Below are 23,226 nucleotides of genomic sequence, written 5' to 3' on the forward strand. Positions count from 1 at the left end.
ATGCAATAAATGATGGATGTTAAACTGCGGTAAACACTATTATAAAATGGAGATTGCACTCGTGAGAAAAGTGCAGATCACTAAGATGGTTATAATTATTCATTACACATTTAAGTAATATCAAGTCCAAGACCCTTTGATGAATATTAGGATATAATTTTTGTCCTCCAGTAGTTTAGAATCTAGCAAGGGGTATTAATGCACAAAAGATATGTGTGGAGTAAGATAAAGGTTATAAGAAAAGAGGAAAAAATTATATTTGATTGAAGGAATCAAGAAAAATGTTAAGGACAGCAATTTGAGAAGAACCTTAGAGGATGGATGAATTGTGAGAATTTTGAGTCAAATATGACATGAAAAACAACAATAAGAAGAAACCAAACCCATTGCCATCTAATAGATTCTGACTCACACAGACCCCATAGGACAGAGCAGAACTGCCCCATAGGGTTTCCCAGGAGTGGCTGGTGGATTCCAACTGCCAACCTTCTGTTTAACAGCTGAGCTCTTAACCACTGCACCACCACAGCTCCAAATATGACGTAAGGAAATTTCAAATGATCATGATATGTTGATCTAATATTGATCTGATATTAAATAAAATGTACAATTTGACCCCATTATATACAATATGACTTCCTTAATTTTTATTAAGAAGAGCCTGGGTAGTGCAAGCGGTTTGGGACTGGCTGCTAACCTGAAGTTTGGCCGTTCAAACCCATCCAGCGGCTCCTTGGAAGCATGGCCAGCGAACTGCTTCTGTAAAGACTACAGCCAAGAAAACCCCATGGAGCAGTTCTGCTCTGTAACACATGTATGAGGTCGCCATGAGTCGAGGGCCGACTTGATGGCACCTAACAACAACAACTGTTTTTATTAAAATATGTAGATAGATAAAAGTCTAGATGGAGATGTTAAGTAGTTATTTATTGGTGGTGAGATCGTGGAAAACAATTATTTTATCTTCTTTTTTTTACTTTTTGATCTTTAAAATTATATATACATTTTTTATATATATTAAAAGGTTAGTTTTATAATTAGACAAAACTTTTTTTTAAGGGATAAACTAAAAGTTGCTGATTTAAGTGTAAGTTGGTACAACCCTTTAGATATCATTCTGGAAGTTTCATTAGTAACTATGAAAGTGTTGAGACTCTATCATCTAGTAATTCCATTTCTAGGTATCTGTCTGTAAAATCTACATGCATGAAGATGTTCTATGATTTCTTTATAATGGCAAAAAGAGAAGAGATAAGTTATGCCCAAGAATATGGAATTAATTCAGTATATTTTATATGTCCACTTACTGTAATTTTGTGCAGTCATTAAAGTGGTCATGAAGCTTATGTAGAAATGTGAAAAATGCTTCTGAAGTGAAAAAATAATATCCACAATTGTGTGCACATCGTGATTACAACATTGTGTAAAATAAATATGCATGGGTGGAAAAGTTCTAAAAGAAAATACAGCAAAATGCTAAGAGTGACTGTTGGGATGGGGAATTTTTCTTTATTGTCCCTTTTTTGCTATGTGGTTAAAATTACTTTTACAATGAACACACTTAAAAAGGGATATAAAGGGTCATCATAGGTGTCACTGTTTTGAAAATATTGAAAACCTTTTCTGTTTTCATTATTAGCAATTCCTTAAACTTCTAGACTTTACAGATTGAGATTGTCGACCTCAAAGTTTATCTACTACTTTCTGTTAGGTATTCCTACCATGATTTGCATAGAAAAAAATGACAAAGTTTTCTCCCAATTCCTTCAATTTACAAAAGAAGACTCTGAAGCACAGTCTTTCAGGCAGTACCAAGCCTCCTAGGGTATCTGATATCATTTACAGCTTCAGATCCAGCCATGAATATTAATAAACTTGTCATGACACTGACTGAACATTGGTGTTAATACCATTCTGGCTAGCCTGAGAGTGTGGTTCCTTGCCCTACAGGTTGTGCACGAGCTTTCACTCTTTTCCACCACTTGGGGGCCCGCAGCCCCCAAGGTCGCAGATGCTCCACCCTGTTCTCCCTTTTCAAGTCCTCTCTGCTTCCCTCTCCCAGCGCCCAAAGTACCGCAGGGTGACCGGCAGGAGGCGCTGCGACTCCCCTGGCTCTGCGGCCCCTCCCCTAGCCTACCGTCGATTGGGCCGGCGCGTGACGTCACGCAGTTTTAGCCAAACAAATGGGTTTCGGGGCGAGCGTTGGGCTCCGCCGCGCGGCGCTGGGCGCTCCGTCCGCCTCAGCGGTGGGGAGCGATCCAGGCCTCCTGCCGCCGCTGACGCATCGAGGTGGTGCATCCCCGGGCCAGGTCCCGGTCCGGGCAGGAGCGCAGGTGGGTCGGGGCTGGGGTGAGGCTTGGCGCGAGGGAAGCGCGGTCGGGGTCCGGCGGCGGCCACCGTGGCCGCTCCCCGCCCCCTCCCGCCGCCCGCCTGCGCTCCCAGGGCGCGGGTCGGGTGGGGGCAGGGGCGCCGCCCGCTGGTCCCGAGCTTGCGGCGTGCTCGGCGTGTCTTGGCAGGGACCCGACGGGTGCGGGCGGCCGGCGTCTCCTTCCGGGGTGGCTCTCCCGTATATGTACAGGCGAGCGCTGAGCCGCCCCCGCGGGCTACGGAGGGTCGGGGCGGCAGGCGGGCGGGAGCGGGGTACCCGCTTGGAACTGAAGCTGAGGAGATCACGGATAGGCCGTGAGGAGGCACGGGACTGGCTCGCCCACCTCCGGGACCCGCGGATGGTGAAGTCGGGCCCTGTGTGGGGGTCGCTGCGCTTCAGTCGTGTCCGCCCGGGCTCGGCCACCCTGTCCTTCCCTGTCCCAGTGCAGGTGAGCTGGCGCCTGTCCTTAACCTTCCTCGGGGTCAATGCAGAAACGAGGCTCGAATGCTCTCCTCGGTTCCGGGCTGGCACTAGTCGACTGCAGTTCGGGCCCCGGTCCGCGATGAAGTCATAGTGCTGTGGGTCCTCGTGTCTGTGACGTCAGGCGTTTCCAGGAGATGGGTCATGATGTCACTGCAGGCCCCGGGCGGGGACCTCGGGGACCCTGGCGTGCGGAAGGGCCGGGAGGACTTCGAGGGAAGAAAAAGGAAGTTCGGTCTTCTATCAATGCCTGGAATCTCGGCGGATTTGAATCGAAAGTTGTTCGAGCTCAGCGCTTTATAATTTAAATGTAATAGTCAAGTTCCTTAACTGAATTTCAAACAAGCCTTAATACAATTCAATATGACATTTGATTTAGAAAAATCTAAATCAGGGTGGGAGTATTTTTTGGGGGGTTGGATGTTTAAATTATTCAGGAAGCTAAACTCATATACTTTGATGGTTTGTGATCAGAATTGCTGAAAGAATAGGACCAGTTTGAGTGCTAATCATTCCATTTACCTCATTCTTTCCTGCTAGACTATTTTGAGATCATTTCTGCTTGTTAGTATGTTAGCAGATGGATCCTAATGAACCTTAAGAGGGAGAGCGGATCTTAAATGAATTTCCTATCGTAAAACCAAAAAAAAAAACCCAACAAACCCACTGGGGTCGAGTCAGTTCCGACTCGTAGCGATCCTGTAGGACAGAATAGAACTGCCGGTAGAATTTCCAAGGCAGTAAATCTTTACGGAAGCAGACTGCCACATCTTTCTCCCGTGGAGTGGCTGGTGAGTTTGAACCGCCGACCTTTTGATTAGCAGTCGAGTGCTTAACCCCAAATGCGATGAAGGCTACTTCCTGTTTTAAAAGGGGATTGAATTAATCCACCATTCTTCAGAAATAATAATTACCTGAGATTCTAATTTATCCAGGTTGACCGTGTCCCTTCCCATCCTACCATGGATAATTGAAGGTTTCCTTTGGTTGTAGCTGGGCAACAAGCCTTTTTCTTGGTTTCTTACTAAGACTGGGCTGTAACTTAATATAACAACATAGCTCAGGATTGCATGTCTGGACAGGTAGCTAAAATTTTGTTTGTAATGCTTTCACATATGAAACTACAGAATTAAAAGGGCTTTGTCTATATGAATATTATTTTTCTTCCAAAGCTTTTGAAAGAGATCAGACTGTAACAGACGCCAGTCACTTAATTTACTGACCCTCTTCAGGTATGCCAGCATATCATTACTTTCACTTTTCATTTCTTTCTGTCTGTAGAATCATTTAAATAGAATCTACTTCAAGAGAGAAATAGCTTAAAATTAAAGCATAATTACAATTTAGTGTCTTCAGCAGGAAGCTTGGGTAGGAGTCCTCAATCCTTTCTCACTGACCTTGACTTCTAATGATAGGTTTTTTGTTTTTTATTTTCTTTAAATATATTTCCTCCTCTCCATTTTCTCATTAAAAGTGATTGATAAGGTATTGTATCCTGGACTTTGCATTAACATGCAGATGGAAGTTATGCTGTGTCCATTAACCCAGAAAATGAAACCATAATTTTACCCTTGTTGATTGCTATTAGATTTGATTGGAAGTTCACCAAACAAGGCTTTCCTGTAAATCTCATTTTGATCCTCACCACAACCTTGGGAATTTGACAGCATTGTGTGTACTACCTGAAAGTTGTTTTTTAAGGAATTAGGAATTGTGTAGTGACAATGTTGAGAGAAAGCTCTAAAGATAAAAATTTGAACCTTTGGATGTTGTGAGTGTAGCAGTCAGCCTAGTCTTTCAGATGAAGGATAGTGGCAATATATTAATTTAAGTTGAAATTGAAGGAGGTACAAAAAGGGCATTTTCATTTTCCAGGTAGCCTTTCTGGGTCAGGCTAGATGACCTTGTGTAAATATGTGTATTCAGTGTGATAGTGTAAATGAAAAGGGACAAAAGTCAAACTAAATATGAGTTGAAAGATAAATGATGTTAATAAAATAGCTCCTTGGCAGTGCACTTTTTCCCTCTATTTTGATTAGCGGAGCTCTGGTGGTGTAGTGGTTAAGAGCTTGGCTGCTAACCAAATGTCTGGCAGTTCTAATCCACCAGCCACTCCTTGGAAACCCTATGGTGGGCGGTTCTACTATGTCCTATAGGGTCACTATGAGTTGGAATCCACTCGACCGCAACGGGTTTGGCTTTTTTAAAATTTTGATTAGCAGTTACGAAGAGGTCCCCCCTCCCCCACCACCAGTGGAAGATGAGATACTAGGTAGAGAATAAATGTGTATTCTGATGTGACCGAGGAACAATGATTCAAGTATAAAAAAGCCGGCTTTTGTGTATAGTTGTATAACTATTTAGCAAGCCATAACTCTTCTGAAACATTTTTACAGCCTGTTTCTACTTGTGGCAGAATGTTTTTCACCCATGCCTTGTAGTTTTGGGTTTAGGAAGCAGCTTTTACTTCTTATAAATGGTTTTATGAAATTAATGGAAATAGGCTTTGTTGTTTTTTAAACATTTTGTTGTTTTATTCAGATACAAAATTTGAAGGGACTAAATCAACCAGCCATTAGTGGTATGGCATCCTTCTGAAGGATAAAAGCAAATGTCATGAAAAATGAGAGTGCTATATTTTAGAAATTCTTTAGGATATGCTCATTCAATCAATTATTCTTTTGATATAGTATACTTAGAATTTAAATTCTTATAAAATTTTTAGAAATTTAAATTTGTGCTCAGCCAGTTTAATTTGGACACTTTTTTGATAGTTTCGTGAACCTTAATCTTGTTTTAATATTTGTTAGGGAAAGAACATACTTATCTTTAAAGGCATCTTTTAGTGTTATCTTCCAAAGTTTGCAGCTGTTTAGAACCAGATACTTGAGGAAGCTACTATGGTTATAATGAATGCCTTCCTTGTTAGGTCATGTGTGACAAAGGCAAAATTCAGCAAGTGCATAATCTGCAGCACTTTGGAAGCAACAACAACAAAAAAGAACACATTAACTCCAAATGCATTTAGATCATTCTGGAAGTTGAATTCCTGTCTATTCTTATCTTTGTATAATTTATCTCCTCTCCTTTAGTTCATGCTTATGGTATTTTGAAGCTGAATGAACGGTGTTATCCAGGAAAGCTTTAATGATTAAAATACAGGTATTTCTTAGTGTTAAAAGAACCTATCAGCCTTTCATTTCCAACTTCATCTTCTGGTTAGCTCTCTGCAGAAAAGGCTTCAGATCTTCCCTTCTGAAATATTAAATTTCAGAATGCTGCACATACATTTCCTACCCTGAGCACAGTGTAGGTATAAATATGAAACTCTTTAAGCCTTATATTGGTGGTGGTGGTGGTTGCCTTCAAGTTGATTCTGACTCACGGTGACCCTCTGTGTGCAGAGTAGAACTGTGCTCCATGGGTTCTCAAGGCCGTGACCTTTTGGAAGCAGATTGCCAGGCCTGTCTTCCAGGTGCCTCTGGGTGGCTTTGAATCACCAGCCCTTTCGACGAGTAGTCAAGGGCATAACCATTTGCACTGCCCTGGGACCCAAGTGCTATGTGTGGTTATTACATTATTATCAGGCATGAGTTCCTCCATATAAACTCTTATTTATTCACCATTCATGCAACAAACATTTTTTGAGTGTCTCTGTGACAGATACTCAGCCAGGAACTTTTGACACATGGACGAATTACCCTTCTTGCAAGGACCCTTAAGGAGCGCTGGTAGCACAGTGGTTAAGTGCTTGGCTGCTAACTGAAGGGTTGGTGGTTTGAACCCACAAGCCACTCTTTGGGGAAAAAGATGTGGCAGTCCACTTCTATAAAGATTACAGCCTTGGAAGCACTATAGGGCAGTTATATTCTGTCCTAGAGGGTTGTTATGAGTCAGAATTGATGGCAGCGGTCAAGGATCCTTGACCTTTGTTTTAATATTCCTTTGCCATGGAGGGCTTTGGGTCTGAGGGGCCAGAATTGGGCCAAGAGAATGACCCACTTACATTATGCCAGATTGGCCAGAGGTCTCATCTAAAGGTCAGCTCAAGGAGGTATTAAAAATGCAGGTAGAAAGAATGGGGAGTAGATTATCAGAGCCCCAGACAGACAAAGGGTCTAGAGTCCAGGGGCTTCAATTGTCCTAGAGTGAATGGAGCTTAGTAAGCTAATGTTTTCTTTGAGGCAGGAAAAAGTGCTCAAGGCCAGAGCTAGTCTGTGTAGGCAGTCTAAAATTAGAGGTGGAGACGAGTGACAGTCTAAACATCTGTTCTCTTCTTTCTACTCTCAGAGGCATGTATGTACCTTTTCTTCTCTGAAGTCAACCCCCTGACCTCTGTTATTGATCTGCATCCACTCTCTCCAGGACTCATCCTGCCCATTGCCCCTCTCTCTTTACTAATTCCTCATCTGCTGCCTGCCTTTTCCTTTTGCTTTCAGGCAGACTTATATATTTTATTTTTTGAAGGAAATGTTCCTTTGAGTCTTATTCCTACCAGTTACTGCCCTATTTTTCTTTAATTGGTAAACTTCTGAACTACATAAGCTTCTTACAGCCTTCATTTCTAGTCTTTGTTTCTTTCTTTCTGTGTCATGGATTGAAGTGTGTCCCCCCAAAGTATGTGTCAGCTTGATTAGGCCTTGATTCCCAGTATTGTGTGGTTGTCTGCCATTTTGTGATTGTAATTTTATGTTAAAGGGGATTAGGTTGGGATTGTAACACTCTTACTACGGTGATATCCCTGATCCAATGTAAGGGGAGTTTCCTGGGGTGTGGCCTGCACCACCTTTTATCTTACAAGAGATAAAAGGAGAGGGAGGCAAGCAGAGTTAGGGGAACCTCATACCACCAAGAAGGCAGTGCCAGGAGCAGAGTGCATCCTTTGGACCCGGGGTTCCTGTGTGGAGAAACCTCTAGTCCAGGAGAAGTTTGATGACAAGGACCTTCCTTCACAGCTGACAGAGAAAGCCTTCCCCTGGAGCTGATGCCGTAAATTTGGACTTGTAGCCTACTGGACTGTGAGAGAATGTAATTTCTCTGTGTTAAAGCCATCTACTTGTGGTATTTCTGTTATACCAGCACTAGATGACTAAGACATTCCCTAACATTTTATTGTGAAAAATTTCAAACATACAGAAAAGTTGAAAGAATTGTACATTGAATACCTATATACCCATCACCTAGATTCTGATATTAATATCTTGCTATATTTGCTTGGCGTGGTGATCTACTTTCGAAAATAAACCATTGAAAATCCTGTGGATCACAATGGTCTGATCACAACTGATTGTGAAGATAGTACAGGACTGGGCAGCTTTTTGTACTGTTGTGCCTGGGGCACCCCATGGCAGCTAAAACAACAACATTTGCTTTACCACCTATCTGTCCATCCCTTTGGAAACCCTGGTGGCGTAGTGATTAAGAGTTTGGCTGCTGACCAAAAGGTCGGCAGTTCAAATCCACCAGACCCTCACTGGAAACCCCATGGGGCAGTTCTGCTCTGTCCTATAGGGTTGCTATGAGTCAGTATCGAATTGATGGCAGCAGGTTTGGTTTTTATCCATCCCTGTATCCATTCATCAGTTCATCTTACATTTTTGTTTTATTTCAAAGTCAGTTGCAGACATCATTGTACTTTATTTACCCCTAAACAGTTTCAGCATGCCTATCATTAACTAGATTTCAATATTTCCTTTTTTTTTTCTTTTTAGGTAAAATTTACATGTACAGATCTTATGTATACTATTCCCTTAGTTTGGACAAGTTTATACATCTGTGTAACCCATACCTCCTATTGAGGTATAGAACATTACCATCACCACAGAAAGTTCCTTCGTGCACTTTTTAAGTTAGTTTAACTAGCTTTTTAGTCTCCTCCAATCTTAGTTCCACTGGTTTCTTATGAAACTCCCTGTTCAAAGGACCTAATTTGTTGGAGCACATTTGAGTAACATTATGCTAAGTATTCAGATTATTAAGAAATGAAGAGCACAGCACCTACCTTCTTTAAGTTTATAATTTATTTTGGGTTATAGCTAGATGTCTGAACAGAGATTACTAAGTGTTACATGGATTCAGAGAAATCAGTTGGTACTGCCAGAGAAAGCCTTTTTGCTCTGGGTATTGAATTGGGCCTTAAATAGGATCCAGGTATTTTTTTTTTGTTTGTTTGTTTGTTTTTAGACTGTGAGGTTAAAAGTTTTGGTGTAAAGGAACAGTGGCAGATAGAGATGGTTGGGACCAGATTTTGGAGGGAGTTTGAGCGTTATTTTGTTTCCAGTGACAGTTTTTGAGGAAGGAAGTAATGTGAAAACCAGATCTGCTAGTTAAATTCTTCTCTTTTTTGCCATCTGTGGTACTTAGTTGTGTAAAATTACTCTTTGAGTTCTCTCCTCTTGTGGTTCTTTGCCTGTCTCTGATTTCTCCTTTTCTTGACTTTGCTGGCAATTCTTTATTTTCCAGACACAAACTATCTAAAGCTCTGTCTTGACCCTTTTATTGCTGTCCTTATAATCTGGTCTTCAGCTCTTCCAAAAAAAATCCAAATCCATTGCCACTGAGTTGATTCTAACTCAGAGTGACCCTATAGGACAGAATAGAACTGCCCTATAGAGTTTCCAAGGAGCGCCTGGTGGATTCAAACTGCTGACCTTTTGGTTAGCAGCTGTAGCTTTTAACCACTATGCCACTAGGGTTTCCCTTCAGCTCTTAGGGCTACTCAATTATAATTCTGTCTAGGTCATGCTTAACATCTATCTCTGTAAGCTGTTAACTGTTAGATTTCTAACACTAAGATGCTTGTATTTGTGTATCCAGTATACTTTGTACTTACCAGTCAAGAATTTGTAACAAGAGCATTTGCTCTAAGTAGTTGAAGCAAACAGGATTTATTGAAAGAGAAATGAACAGATTAGATTGAGTTTCTAGGAACAAATCCCAGAATGATACTGCAGAACTTGCCTGCTCTAAGGGGACTACTGCCACCACAAGCTCTAGAACCATGTTGTTGAATCAGGAAGCTGCTGCCACCATGCTTGACAGAAGTTTGAATCTCCTTGTGCAGAACTATCATTTCGTGTTACTACTTTCTGCCCTCTATGTCTCAGTTCTGGTATGACTTCTTGGCTACATTTAGCTCATATGAAACCTTAGCTTCAGAAGAGTCTGAGTAATGTAGTTTTTTGCTCTTTAGCATCTGTAAAACAGGAAACCTATGCATGAAGACCATTGGAGTGGGTATTGAGTGAGTTAGTCTATAGTATACTGTTTGTGAAAAACTAAACTCCTTTTTCCTGGATTTCCTCAACATGACAAAGTTAAACCTTTTCTAATTTTGATGTTTCTCTGTCCGGTGACATGGTTATTGTCCTAGTTTCCTAAGATCTACTGGAACTACTGAAATCATCTGTATCATTTAGATTATGTTGTGAGTATAACAGAGAACTTAGTTCAAATTTCCTGCCTCACAATACTGAAAACCCTAAAGATGAGGCTTGATCCAGTTGTTTTTATGTGACCAGAACCTCGTCTTTCTCTTCCTTTATTTAGTGAGGCTTCTTTTGTGGTGTTGGTCCAGTCTTGGGCAGGCCCTCCCTGTGTGGTCACAGCATGACTGTCAGGCACTCAGGGTCTATGGTCTCATGCCATCAAGTCCAGAGGAGGGAAAGGAGCGTGGTTCCACAGAAGCTTTAGAGCAGGGCTCTTTAACCTCTTTTGTTCCATAGATTCCCTTTGGCAGTGTGAAGCCCATGGGACCCTTTTTCTGAGTAATATTTTTAAATAAAATACACAGAACTACAAAGAAACTAGTTATATTAAAATACAGTTATGAAAATATTTAAAAAATTTCAATTATAAATATGGTATTAAAATACTGTTATCAAAATATTAAAAAAATTGTGAGATAGTAATATGTGCTTCTTCATTATAATAAGATATAGCGTGGGTCTAATAATTTCCAAGTAGTGATTAGCATTATCACTATTTGGAGGTATGTGTAACCAAAGACCATGTAATATGAAAACATCTGTGATTTCTAATGGGGACAAAGTGATAGATATTGCTAATGCTATTGTAGTGTGTTGCCTGAATTCACAATAGAAGGAAATGCTAACTTTCACTTGGAGGTTAGTGAGAGTTGTTGTTGTGTGCCATTGAGTCGATTCCGACTCAATAGCTACCCTATAGGACAGAGTAGAACTGCCCCATGGGGTTTTCAAGGATCGGCTGGTAGATTCAAACTGCTGACTTTTTAGTTAGGAATTTCAAGGGCCAGTGGATCTTTCATTTGGAGTTGTCTTTTCCTGTTCAGTCTGTCTGCTAATATCTTAGGCTGGACCACTGGTCTCCAGTGTGGGATGGGTGGGATAGTCTTTTGAGTTGTAGAAAAATATATAAGAACTTCTGTTTGTTTTTCTCATTCTTTTAACATTTTTATGTATGTTTTGTACTGTATATAAAATATATTAGTATAGTGGTTGTTGTTAGGCACTGTTGAGTTGGTTCCGACTCATAGCGACCCTGTGTACAACAGAGTGAAACACTGCCTGGTCCTGTGCCATCCTCACAATTGTTGTTATGTCTGAGCCCATTGTTGCAGCCACTGTGTCCATCTGATTGAGGGTCTTCCTCTCTTTCGCTGATCGTCTACTTTACCAAGCATGATGTCCTTCTCCAAGGACTGGTCCGTCCTGATAACATGTCCAAAGTACATGAGATGAAGTCTCACCATCCTCACTTCCAAGGAGCATTCTGGCTGTACTTCTTCCAAGACAGATTTGTTCGTTCTTCTGGCAGTCTATGGTGTAGTCAATATTCTTTGCCAACACCATAATTCAAAGGCATCGGTTCTCCTTTGGTCTTCCTTATTCATTGTCCAGCTTTCCCATGCAAATGAGGCGATTGAAAGTATCATGGCTTGGCTTAGGTGAGGTGCACCTTAGTCCTCAAAGTGACCTGTACTTTTTAACACTTTAAATAGGTCTTTTGCAGCAGATTTGCCCAATGCAGTATGCCCTGATGGTGCAGTGATTTAAGTGCTTGGCTGCTAACCTAAAGGTCAGCGGTTTGAACCCACCAGCTTCTGTGGTAAAAAGATAAGGCAGTCAGCTTCTGTAAAGATTTCAGCCTTGGAATCCCCATGGGGCAGTTTTACTGTCCCGTTGGGTTGCTATGAGTTAGAATTGACTCGATGGCGATGGGTTAGTACAGTGGTGCATATATGTAATTTATATATACACACATATACATATTAGTGGGTATATGTTAAAAATGCTTTAAATCATGAGAGAGAAAACTTGAGATAACTATGTAGAGCAGTGCTATCCAATAGGAAAATAATGCGAGCCACATGTGTAATTTTTCCCGCATAAAGTACAGGTAATCCCTGACTTAGGACATGTTTAAGACTAACTGCATTTACAACCATCCTTTTTTTTTTAACTTCTCATTGTTAGTAATATGTATTACATACAATGTTGTAGCCTGTACATTTGCTGATGTTATTATTCTCAGATGTAATGTTTCCAACCCCCAAAGACAAATTAAGATCAGATTTATAAAGATACTGATAATAAAAGGCAATAATAATGAAAACTAAAAAAAAAAGAGGTATTTGACTTAATGAAAACTGATTTACGATGGAATAGTCGTCGGAACAAACCTGTCGTAAGTCGGGGACTACCTGTAATTAAAAAATTTCTAGTTTGTTACGTTAAAAAGAAACAGGTGAAATTAATTTTAATATGTTAACACAGTATATCTAAAACATAATTTCTCCATATAGTCAATATAAAAATTGAGATAGTATCTGTATGTTGTTGTTGGGTGCTGTCAAGTCGGCTCTGATTCATAGTGACCATACGTACAACAGAAGGAAACACTGCCCAGCCCTGTGCCATCCTCAACAATCATTGTTACACTTGAGCCCATTGTTGCAACTACTATGTCAGTCCATCTCGTTGAGGGTCTTCCTCTTTTTTTGCTGACTCTACCAAGTATGATGGCCTTCTCCAGGGACTGATCCCTCCTGATAACATGTCCAAAGTATGTGAGACGTAGTCTTGCCATCCCTGCTTCTAAGGAGCATTCTGGTTGTACTTCTTTCAAGACAGATTTGTTCGTTCTTTTGGCAGTCCATGGTATATTCAATATTCTCTGCCAACACACAATTCAGAGGTGTCAGTTCGTCTTCGGTCCTCCTTATTCATTGTCCAGCTTTCGCATGCATATGAGGTGATGGAAAACACCGTCGCTTGGGTCAGGCACACCTTAGTCTTCAGAGTGGCATCTTTGCTTTTTAAAGAGGTCTTTTGCAGCAGATTTGCCCAGTGCAGTGCATCTTTTGATTTCTTAACTGCTGCTTCCATGGGTATTGATTGTGGATCCAGATAAAATGAAATCCTTGACGACTTCAGTCTTTTCTCCGTTTATCATGATGTTGCTTATTGGTCTAGTTGTGAGGATTTTTGTTTTCTTTAAGTTGAGATGTAATCTGTACTGAAGACTGTAGTCTTTGATCTTCATCGGTAAGTGCTCAAGTCCTCTTTACTTTCAGCAAGCAAGATTGTCTCATCTATATGGCAGGTTGTTAATGAGTCTTTCTCCAATCCTGGTGTCGTGTTCTTCTTCATATAGTCCAGCTTCTCAAATTATTTGCTTAGCATACAGATTGAATAAGTATGGTAAAAGGATACAGACCTGACACACACCTTTCCTGACTTTAAACCATGCAATATCCCCTTATTCTGTTCAAACGACTGCCTCTTGGTCTATATACAGGTTCCTTATGAGCACAGTGAAGTGTTCTGGAATTTCCGTATGTTCCATACAGTTGAATGCCTTTACATAGTCAATAAAACACAAGTAAACATCTTTCTGGTATTCTCTGCTTTCATCCAGGATCCATCTGACGTCAGCAATGATATCCCTCGTTCCACATCCTCTTCCAAATCCAGCTTGAATTTCTGGCAGTTCCCTGTCAGTATACTGCTGCAGCCACTTTTGAGTGATCTTCAGCAAAATTTTACTTGCGTGTGATATTAATGATACTGTTCGATAATTTCCACATTCAGTTTGATCTCCTTTCTTGAGAATAGGCATAAATATGGATCTCTTCCAGTGGGTTGGCCAGGTAGCTATCTTCCAAATTTCTGGGCATAGACGAGTGAGCACTTCCAGCTCTGCATCTGTTTGTTGAAACATCTCAATTGGTATTCCGTCAGTTCGTGGAGCCTTGTTTTTTGCCAATGCCTTCAGTGCAGCTTGGACTTCTTCCTTCACTACCATCGGTTGCTGATTATATGCTACCTCCTGAAATGGTTGAACATCGACCAATTGTTTTTGGTCCAGTGACTCTGGGTATTCCTTCCATCTTCTTTTAATATTTAATATTTTCTTTTAATGTTTACTGTTTTCCCCATGGAAACTCTGGTGGCGTAGTGGTTAAGTGCTATGTCTGCTAACCAAAAGGTCGGCGGTTCTAATCCACCAGGTGCCCCTTGGAAACTCTATGGGGCAGTTCTCTGTCCTGTAGGGTTGCTGAGTCAGAATCGACTCAATGGCAATGGATTTGGTTTTTTGGCTTTTCTCTGTAGAATCCTTTAATGTTGCAACTCGAGACTTGAATTTTTTCTTCAGTTCTCCACTTGAGAAATGCGGAGGGTGTTCTTCTCTCTTCATTTTCTATCTCCAGTTCTTTGCACATGTCATTATAATACTTTACTTTGTCTTCTCAAGCCGCCCTTTGAAATCTTCTGTTCAACTCTTTTACTTCATCATTTCTTCCTTTCACTTTGGCTACTCGACGTTCAGGAGCACGTTTCAGAGTCTCTTCTGAAATGTGTGTGTGTGTGTATATGTATATATATATATGTGTATATATATATGTAGATATATATTTTCTTTTGAAACCCAGTGTGTATTTTACACTTAAATAACATCACAGTTCAGACTAGTGATGTTTCAGGTGCAGCCACATATGGCTACCGACTGCCTTTTTGGACAGCACAGATCTAGACCAGTTGATCATTCTGCGTTTAGATTCCTGTAATTGCCTCTGTGATGGTTTTTCTAATTCCATTACTTGCTCCCTTCAATCTCTTTGTACACAGTTGGTAGGTTACTTTGACTAAAATTCCACTGGGCAGATGTTACTTTCCTGCACAAGAACCCGCTGTAGATTTCTGTGGCATCATGTTTAAAAGTAGCTGTAGCTTTTAAGACTTTTCCGTAAGATGGTCCCATCCTTCCTCTCCTTTCTTTGGGACTGCCTGCTACAAATTTGGTGCGCGGTTAGGAAATTTCCTCAGCCTTGCCTCCCCCTTTCCATTTCTCCAAATATAGTCATCTGTTATAAGAAGCCTGTTCCATAAAACCTCCTTTGACTCTCCAGTCCCTCTGTAATCTTTCCGTTTCCCAGACTCCTGGGTGTTTATATTGAGTACTTAGCCACTTGGCGCTTTAGCACTTTATTATATACTGTTGTTTATTGCTCCCTAATTGTTTCATGTGTATTAGTTTTATCTCTCTTACTAAATTCTAGTCTTCATATCTTATGTCCTCAAATTGTAGACACATAACTGAAGGCTTAGCTTTTTTCCATATCTTTAAGAACTTAGGTGGGCTATTTAAATAAATTTGTAGCTTTAAATTTTTTTGAAGTTCTGTTGTCTCATCTGCCGGTTAGCTTAAGACAGCTTTTAGCAGATTCACTTGCAAGAGTTTGTGTATCAAAGTGCTCATTTGCTTCTTGAAAATTAAAAAATGTGTATTCAATCTCGTTTATAAAGTAGTCCATTTGAAGCTTTAAATTCACTTTTGGAACTACAGTAGGGAAATATTGATTAGCTGGAATTTTTGAAGATGAAATTTGAGTTTGATAAGGAAGTCTCAAAGGACACACTTGCTCTATTGTCCAGGAACCAGGAGAGGCAAACTTGTTTTCAAAGTAGGGCAAGAGATTTTATTTCAAGTTCAGTCATATGGCTTATTCCCTGGAGGTTCTCAGTACCCTTGACACACCAGTCCCTTTAGCCTTAGGGGACAGGTTTCTCTAGCTCAGGCCATCTTTCCTGGGTGACAAGTCTGCCATCATCACAGTATTTTAGCTCATTTTCAGTCATATGAAGAAGACTGGAAATGAACCCTGAGAATAAGTTCAAAGAGAGTCATATAGCCATCACTTATGCTTTCTCTCGACTTTTTTTTGGCCTGTGTTTTATTTAACGTGTTACATGGATAGCTTGATAAAATAGAGTTACACATCAGCATTTTTAACTTGTGGAATTTCAAGGCCTGTTTATTCATTATTCATTTACAAAAAAAAAATTACAGTATAGTTTTATGTCAGGCTTTATGCTAAGTGTACTGGTTCCCTTCTATCACTTTTTCTCCTGGAACTATTTTACGTATTTATATTCCTTGGCAAGTAAAACAAATCTTTAAGAATATTATTTTATCTTTAATTCATGTTATGGTTTATTTTTACACCTGTGGATTTTTTTCTCCCTTTTTGGCAAATATCATTAATAAAATTGATTACTAAAGGCCAAATAAATACTAACTTTACTGGAAAGTTCACATTTTTGTTTTATTAGCTTGCAGGGGGTTATAACTTTTCCTCAAATTAAAATATAACTTTATGTTCTAGTTGCATGTATTTTTTTAAGACTGTATAGTATAAATATATTTTTTCATTTAAAAATTACAGTAGAAAACATCTTAGAACTGTTTTTTTTTTTACAATTTGATGGTCTTGAACTTTAAGTGAAAACTGAAACCATGTTAGTTACTGTAGTATCTGTGAATCTAAAAAGTGAATTATCTTTATATTCCCCCTTCTTTATTTGATTTAGGGGCTTAGCCTCTTTATTAGTGTTCTCAGTTACCTAAAATATTCTTGTATATGTTACAGAAAAATCACCTTGGTTCCTACTGTGTGTGTGGGTTTTTTTTGTTTTGATTCTGTGGATCTTTGTGTGTCTGCATGAATTTTAACTCTCCTGTTTCAGTAGACAGTGGTAGTTGTAAACTTCTTTTAAGAATTGTTCTTTTAGTGAAATTTTCATGGGATGTTCTCTTTTTTTAAGGGACACGTAAAGAAGGGGAGCATACCTCCTTAAAGGATACAGTTAATATAGTTAATTTTGGAGATTAAAATGAGGACAACGCATTTGTTCGACTAAAATATTAGTTTTATATTATTAAAGGTTTCTTTTCATGTGTTCCCAGTGTTTCCAGGCATCCCTTTAATCAAACACTTGAATCTTTTTTCATGTTAAATGGCTCTGATTTAAGTACATATTACCTCTTGACCACAGTCTCATAATCCATTGGGAATTTGTTAAAAGGTCTTAAGGCTTTGGGCTCTTGAGTAAGTCCCTTAAGGGCTGGTCTGACAGTTAATAATCTTTGTTTCCTGTAGAATGAAGAATGCACTCTACCTTTAGATGGTCAGCCAAAATTTGTTAGAATCGAATTTTTGAGTTACCCCATCCTTGTGTTTATACTGTTATTCTAGTTGTCTTGGAGAGTACTGTATGAAATTAATTTGATTGATCCATTTTTTCCCCTCCCAAGTTGGTATCTTAGGAGAATTTAGGAGAAAATTAGTCTCTACTTTTTCCCCTTCCCAATTTTGGAAAAATGACTGTAACTTCTTACATTACCACTTACAAAGCATGTTGGTCTTATTGGTTTTTTAAAGTAACAGTGATACCATTCTTGACGATTCAGTGTGAATTAAATTTAATGTTCTTGGCAGACAAAAACCTTCTGTTTCTTTTCCCCTTTAGAAAAAAACTATGTCAAGTTAGTGTACCTCGGAGGAATTATTTTTTTTCTTTAAGAAATTTGCCATTTGAAAAATTAGCCATTGAAAACCTCACAGAGCACAGTTCTTCTCTGACAACATATGGGGTCATCATGAATCGGAATCAACTTGATGGCACCTAATTGGTATATTGTATGGTTACAGTGTAGGTATCTTATTTAGAGAAATGAAGTTTAATTTCAGTTATATTTCTCTATGCCCTGAAGGTGTAATGATTAAGAGCTCGGCTGCTAACCAAAAGGCTGGCAGTTCAAATTCACCAGCTGCTCCTTGGAAACCCTGTGGGCAGTTCTCCTCTGTCCTATAGGGTTGCTAAGAGTTGGAACCAACTTGATGGCACCTAACAACAACAACTGTATTATATTTGTTTCTAAACTTTGCTACCGTTTAACTCATTCAGCAAACTTCGAGTGCCTCCTTTGAGCCTTCTGTATTTGAATTTCCTTTTAGTCTGTGTTACTGAAATTCTGCTTTCTAGGATAACACAAAGAACTGTATTGGAAAATGTAGTCTTTGCCCTCAAAAGCATGTACTTTGTAGGGGTTAGTGATTTTTTTGTATATCTGTGTGTGTTCCAGAAGTCCAAAAACAAATTTCCAAACTAGGTACTAGGACTTTCTAAAGGATTAGTGATTTTTGTAGGTACTAGAAATTTCTAAAGGGTTAGTGATTTTTGTAAACCAGTGAGCGTAAATTTTTTTACTTTATGGGTTTAAATTTACATATTTATTGATTAAGAAGTTGCTTGTAATTGGGATGAGTTACTAGACAGTTGGTGGCTCCTACCTTGGTCTTATGACCAGATAGCCACCTTCTGCCACTGATGTGAGAAATGAGGCTTTCTTACCGAGTTACCGTTTAAAAATGAAAATCCAAAATTTTACCAGTATTTCTAAAGTAAAGGAACATTTTTTATTTTGTGCAATTTAATTATAATCACTATGTAGAAACAAATAAGTGAAAATGGAATGTAAAATTATATGCACTAATTGGAGCTATGCAAAAATACGTATGTATATATATGCCAAGACTTGGACTACTGACAGAATTAGAGTGGTTTAGCTAAAGGTAGTTAGATTTTGAGTAACTTTTTTTGTTACATTGTTTATGTCATGAAAGAAGTAATAGGGTTTATATATGCGTATTCTAAAATAGTGTTGAAGAAAGGAGACCACCTAAGGTCAGTTTGATCATTTCTTAGAAATCCTTATTTTAATTTCTAATCAGATTTATAGACTTTTAAATGTCCCTAATTGTAACTCTTTAGAGTCTGTATTCCTCTAGCAAGAAAGAACCTTTTGTATTATTCTGTCTGCTAATCAGAGAAAAGGTTTGTTGACTTTTGTGATTTAGTTAACTGCTTTTGTTCATTTTGTCACTGAGAGCAGATACTGTGAAATTTAAAGGTATGTAGTGTCTATTTCCGGCAGCAAAATGACCCTCAATGTTCTCGTCTTATTGGTTCAAACATTTTCTTGCCCTTTCCCTCAAAAGAAGAGTTCTGAGCACTCTTTCCCCCTCTCCCTTTCCAGCATTTTTGATTCTTTTGTCATTTTTGTATATGCTGGTTCTCATGGTAATTAGTTCAGTGTGGGATAATCTTTAGACTAAATTCTAATATAAATTTTCCACTCATAAAAATCTGCATGTTCCCAAATTAAAAAAAAAATTAAACTGAATATTTAATAGGATAAAGAACATTTATCTTTTGGCTCAGTGAGTTCATATGGTTCAAAATGCAAAAGGTAACAAAAAGTGAGTTTTCTTTCCTGTCCAGTCCCTTGGACTCATCTTTTCCCCTCTGTGGAGGCATCCAGTGTTACTACGTTCTTATATATTTTTCCATTATATATTCTGTCTACCTTTTTAAAAACATAAATGATAGTATACTCTACATACTGTTATTTTGCTCTTTTAACTCAATGGTAGATTTTGTCATTCTTTACCTACTGGTATATGAGAATGTATTAGTGAATGAAAACCTAACAAGGCTTAATCAAGAAAAAAGTATTTCTCTCTCTAACTGTCACTGTGACTCTCATAAAAGTTCAGTTAGGTGGTCTAGGGCTGGTATAGCATCCATGGTGTTACTTGTTCTCTCTCTTTTTATATTGAGGCATAATTTGTTGTTGCTGTTAGATTCCGTTGAGTTGGTTCTAACTCATAGCGACCCTGTGTACGACAGAATGAAACACTGCTCAGTCCTGCACCATCCTCACAATCGATGCTATGTTTGAGCCCATTGTCACAGCCACTGTGTCATTCCACCTCGTTGAGGGTCCTCCTCTCTTTTGCTGACCTCTACCAAGTATGATATCCTACAGGGACTGGTCCCTCCTGAGAATATGTCCAAAGTATGTGAGACAAGTGTCACCATCCTCACTTCTAAGGAGCATTCTGGCTGTACGTCTTCCAAGACAGATTTGTTCTTTCTTCGGGCAGTCCATGGCATATTCAATATTCTTCACTAATACCATAATTCAAAGGCATCAGTTCTCCTTCGGTCTTCCTTATTCATTTTCTAGGTTTTGTGTACATATGAAGTGACTGAAAATACCATGGCTTGGGTCAGGTGCACCTTAGTCCTCAAGGTGACATCTTTGCTTTTTAACACTTTAAAGAGGTGTTTTGCAGCAGATTTGCCCAATGCAGTATGTCGTTTGATATCTTGACTGCTGTTTCCATGGGTGTTGATTGTGGCTCTAAGTAAAATGAAGTCCTTGAAAACTTCAGTCTTTTCTCTGTTTATCATGATGTTGCTTATTGGTCCAGTTGTGAGGATTTTTGCTTTCTTTATGTTAAGGTGTAATCCATACTGAAGGCTGTAGCCTTTGATCTTCATCAGTAAATACTTCAAGTCCTCTTTACTCTCAGCAGGCAAGGTTGTGTCATCTACATTTCACGAAATTACATACAGTAAAATACACATATTAAACAGACAGTTCAATGATTTTTGACAATTGTGTATGTGGTATAACAAGTGCCCCAGTAAAGGTAGAGAACCATCCAGTTTATCCTCATCTCCTATTTTCCTGCTCCTACTGTTCTAATTTATCTGGGCTCTTTGCTATACTATTAGTGCTCTGCTATGTCTTGCCCATATCCTCATTCACCTAGATGGAATGCCAGTTATTGCAACACATTCTGAGTAATGGAATGAGGAAGGGGCAAAGGTTACATGCCAGCTTTTTAAAAAGAAAGTTTTAGAAGCTACCACTTCACAATACTTCCACTTATATTTCATAGGCCAGAACTTAGTGTCATGGTCCCATATGAATGCAAGGGAGGTTGGGCAGGCAGTGCAGTCTTTATTCTGGGTGGCCATGATGCCCAACTTAAAAATTTATTTCTATGGAAGAAGAGGATATTAGACATAGAGGAGCATCCATCTCTGCTGCAAAGAGGTTTTTCATTTTGTTTGTTTGCTTTTACAGTTGCATGATATTCCATGATGTATATGTACCATAATTTATTTAACCAGTCCCAGTCCAGTATTGATAGACACTGAGACTATTTTCTGTTTTTTCCTATTATAAACAGTGTTGCAGTGGGTTTAAAAAAAAATTGTTTAGTATTGTACATTAGGTGAAAATTTACAGAGCAAATTTGTTTCCCATTTGATAGTTTGTACATAAAGTGTTCCATAACATTGGTTTCATTCCTCACAATGTGTCAGCACTCTCCCCCTTGCCACCCTAGGTTCTGTTTCCTTTTGTCCTGGTTTTCTACCCCTTCTTGCCTTCTCATCTTTGCTTTTGGGCACATGTTACCCTTTTGATCTCGTATAATTGATTGTTGTAAGGAGCTGTTCCTCTTGGGTGTTTATATCATGGGCCTGTCTGTTGTTTGGCTGAAAAGTGGTTTCTGGGAATGGCTTCAGTTCCAGTTCAGAAGGGTGTCTTAGGGCCATAGTCTTGGGATTCTTGCAGTCTCTGTTAGACCAGTAAATCTGGTCTTTTTTGTGAATTTGATTTTTTTGATACACTTTTTCTCCCACTCTGTCCAGGACCCTCTGTTGTGATCCCAGTCTGAGCAGTCGGTAGTGGTAACCAGGTACCATCTAGTTCTTCTGGTCTCAGGGTCATGTAGGCTGTGGTTCATGTGGTCCATTAGTCCTTTGGACTAATTGTTCCCTGGAATCTTTGGTTTTTGTCACCCTCCTTTGCTTCAGATGATAAGAGACCAATAGTTGTCTCTTTTAAGACCCCAGATACTACTTACCAGAGTAGGATGCAGAACTTCATCTTCATGAAATAGGTTATGCCAGTTAACGTAGATGTCCCCTGAGTCTATGATTCTTTGCCTTTGAGCTTAGGAACTTGGTCCCACGAGGTATTTGGTTATGTCTGAGAAGTTGCCTCTGACTGTGGCCCTTGTGTGCTCTTTGTCTGTATTAATATATAAGCAGCACCTACAGTTATGTATGAAATATCCACCACCAAACCTATATCTGCAGATGGGTGTGTTCCTTTATACCTTCCTACACTTCTTGGCTTACTTATCTACTTATGTATCAATTTGTGAATTATTGTTTGTTAATACTATTGTCTGTTGTGTCATTTTGTGGAATAAATTTAGAAGTGGAATTGCTGAGTCAAAGAGTTTTTTGCAGTTTGAGAGCACTTTTTTTTTTTTTACATCCCTACTGACATAGTTCTTATATTTGCTAATTTGATAGGTAAAAAATGATGACAGAGGGTAGCTCTCATTTGCCTGATAGTACATTTAGGTAGAGAAAGTACTTCTACAATAATGTACTGACTATGCCTGGAAAACATGGATTATACAAGCTAAGATAATGATAAGTTGGGTGAAGCATGTTATGGCATTTTTTCATTTAATTTAGGCCAATCCTAAGAGGAGACCTAAGGTTAAAAGAGAAACCCTTCCAGCCATACATATTTCACAGTGAACTTGCTGACAGGAAAAAAAGTGAGTAATGTGTTTTTTAAGAATTGTTATTTTAATTAAGAAGTAGATTAGGGCATAAGGTTAAAACATTTTTATTGTTCTCTGTTTTCTCTGACTTAAATTCTATAATGTGTAGAAACATTTTCAGCTAATCCTAGTTACCCTTTAACCTAATGTGGAAAAATAAATTAATTAAATATATTCCATTTGGTTCCTTTTATATAATATTTCTTGGAGTTCTTTTAACTTCCTAACCTTTTTTTCCCCTAAATTTTAATTATTTTATTGTTGTTGGGAATATACACAGTAAAACATATACCATCTCAACAGTTTCTACATGTACAATTTAGTGACATTGATTACCTTCTTTGAGTTGTGCAACTATTCTCACTCTCCTTTTTGAATTGTTCCTCCCTAATTAACATAAATTCGCTGTCCCCTAAGGCTTGCTGTTGTCAGTTTGATCCCATATAGATAGTTCTTAAAAGAACATAATGCTCAAGGCAGGTCTTTTTTTTCACTAGTTAAGCTAAACTATTTCTTGGTTTTAAGATGACTTCGGGGATTTTTTTTTTTTTTAAATCTTTTTTAGTGTTGTAATTAAATGAAGTTTACATTTCAAGTTAGTCTCCCATAC

The 23,226-nt window shown here is 38.9% G+C and overlaps 1 protein-coding gene across 2 annotated transcripts in view; it reads left to right on the forward strand.

Moving 5' to 3' along the window:
* Positions 1-2,035: 2,035 nt before the first annotated feature.
* The window catches only part of FBXO34 (F-box protein 34), an 88,922-nt gene continuing 67,731 nt past the window's right edge, over positions 2,036-23,226 (forward strand). Inside the window, exon 1 of one of the 2 annotated variants that reach the window (XM_004370887.3) lies at positions 2,036-2,333. The gene's annotated coding sequence lies outside the window, so the exon portion shown is untranslated. Of the gene's footprint in view, positions 2,334-21,714; positions 22,611-23,226 lie in introns of those variants that run through there. The other variant, XM_023726215.1, reaches the window with a different exon arrangement.

The sequence above is a fragment of the Trichechus manatus genome, unplaced genomic scaffold (genome assembly GCF_000243295.1).
Source record: "Trichechus manatus latirostris isolate Lorelei unplaced genomic scaffold, TriManLat1.0 scaffold00010, whole genome shotgun sequence".
NCBI classification, from domain to species: Eukaryota; Metazoa; Chordata; class Mammalia; order Sirenia; family Trichechidae; genus Trichechus; species Trichechus manatus.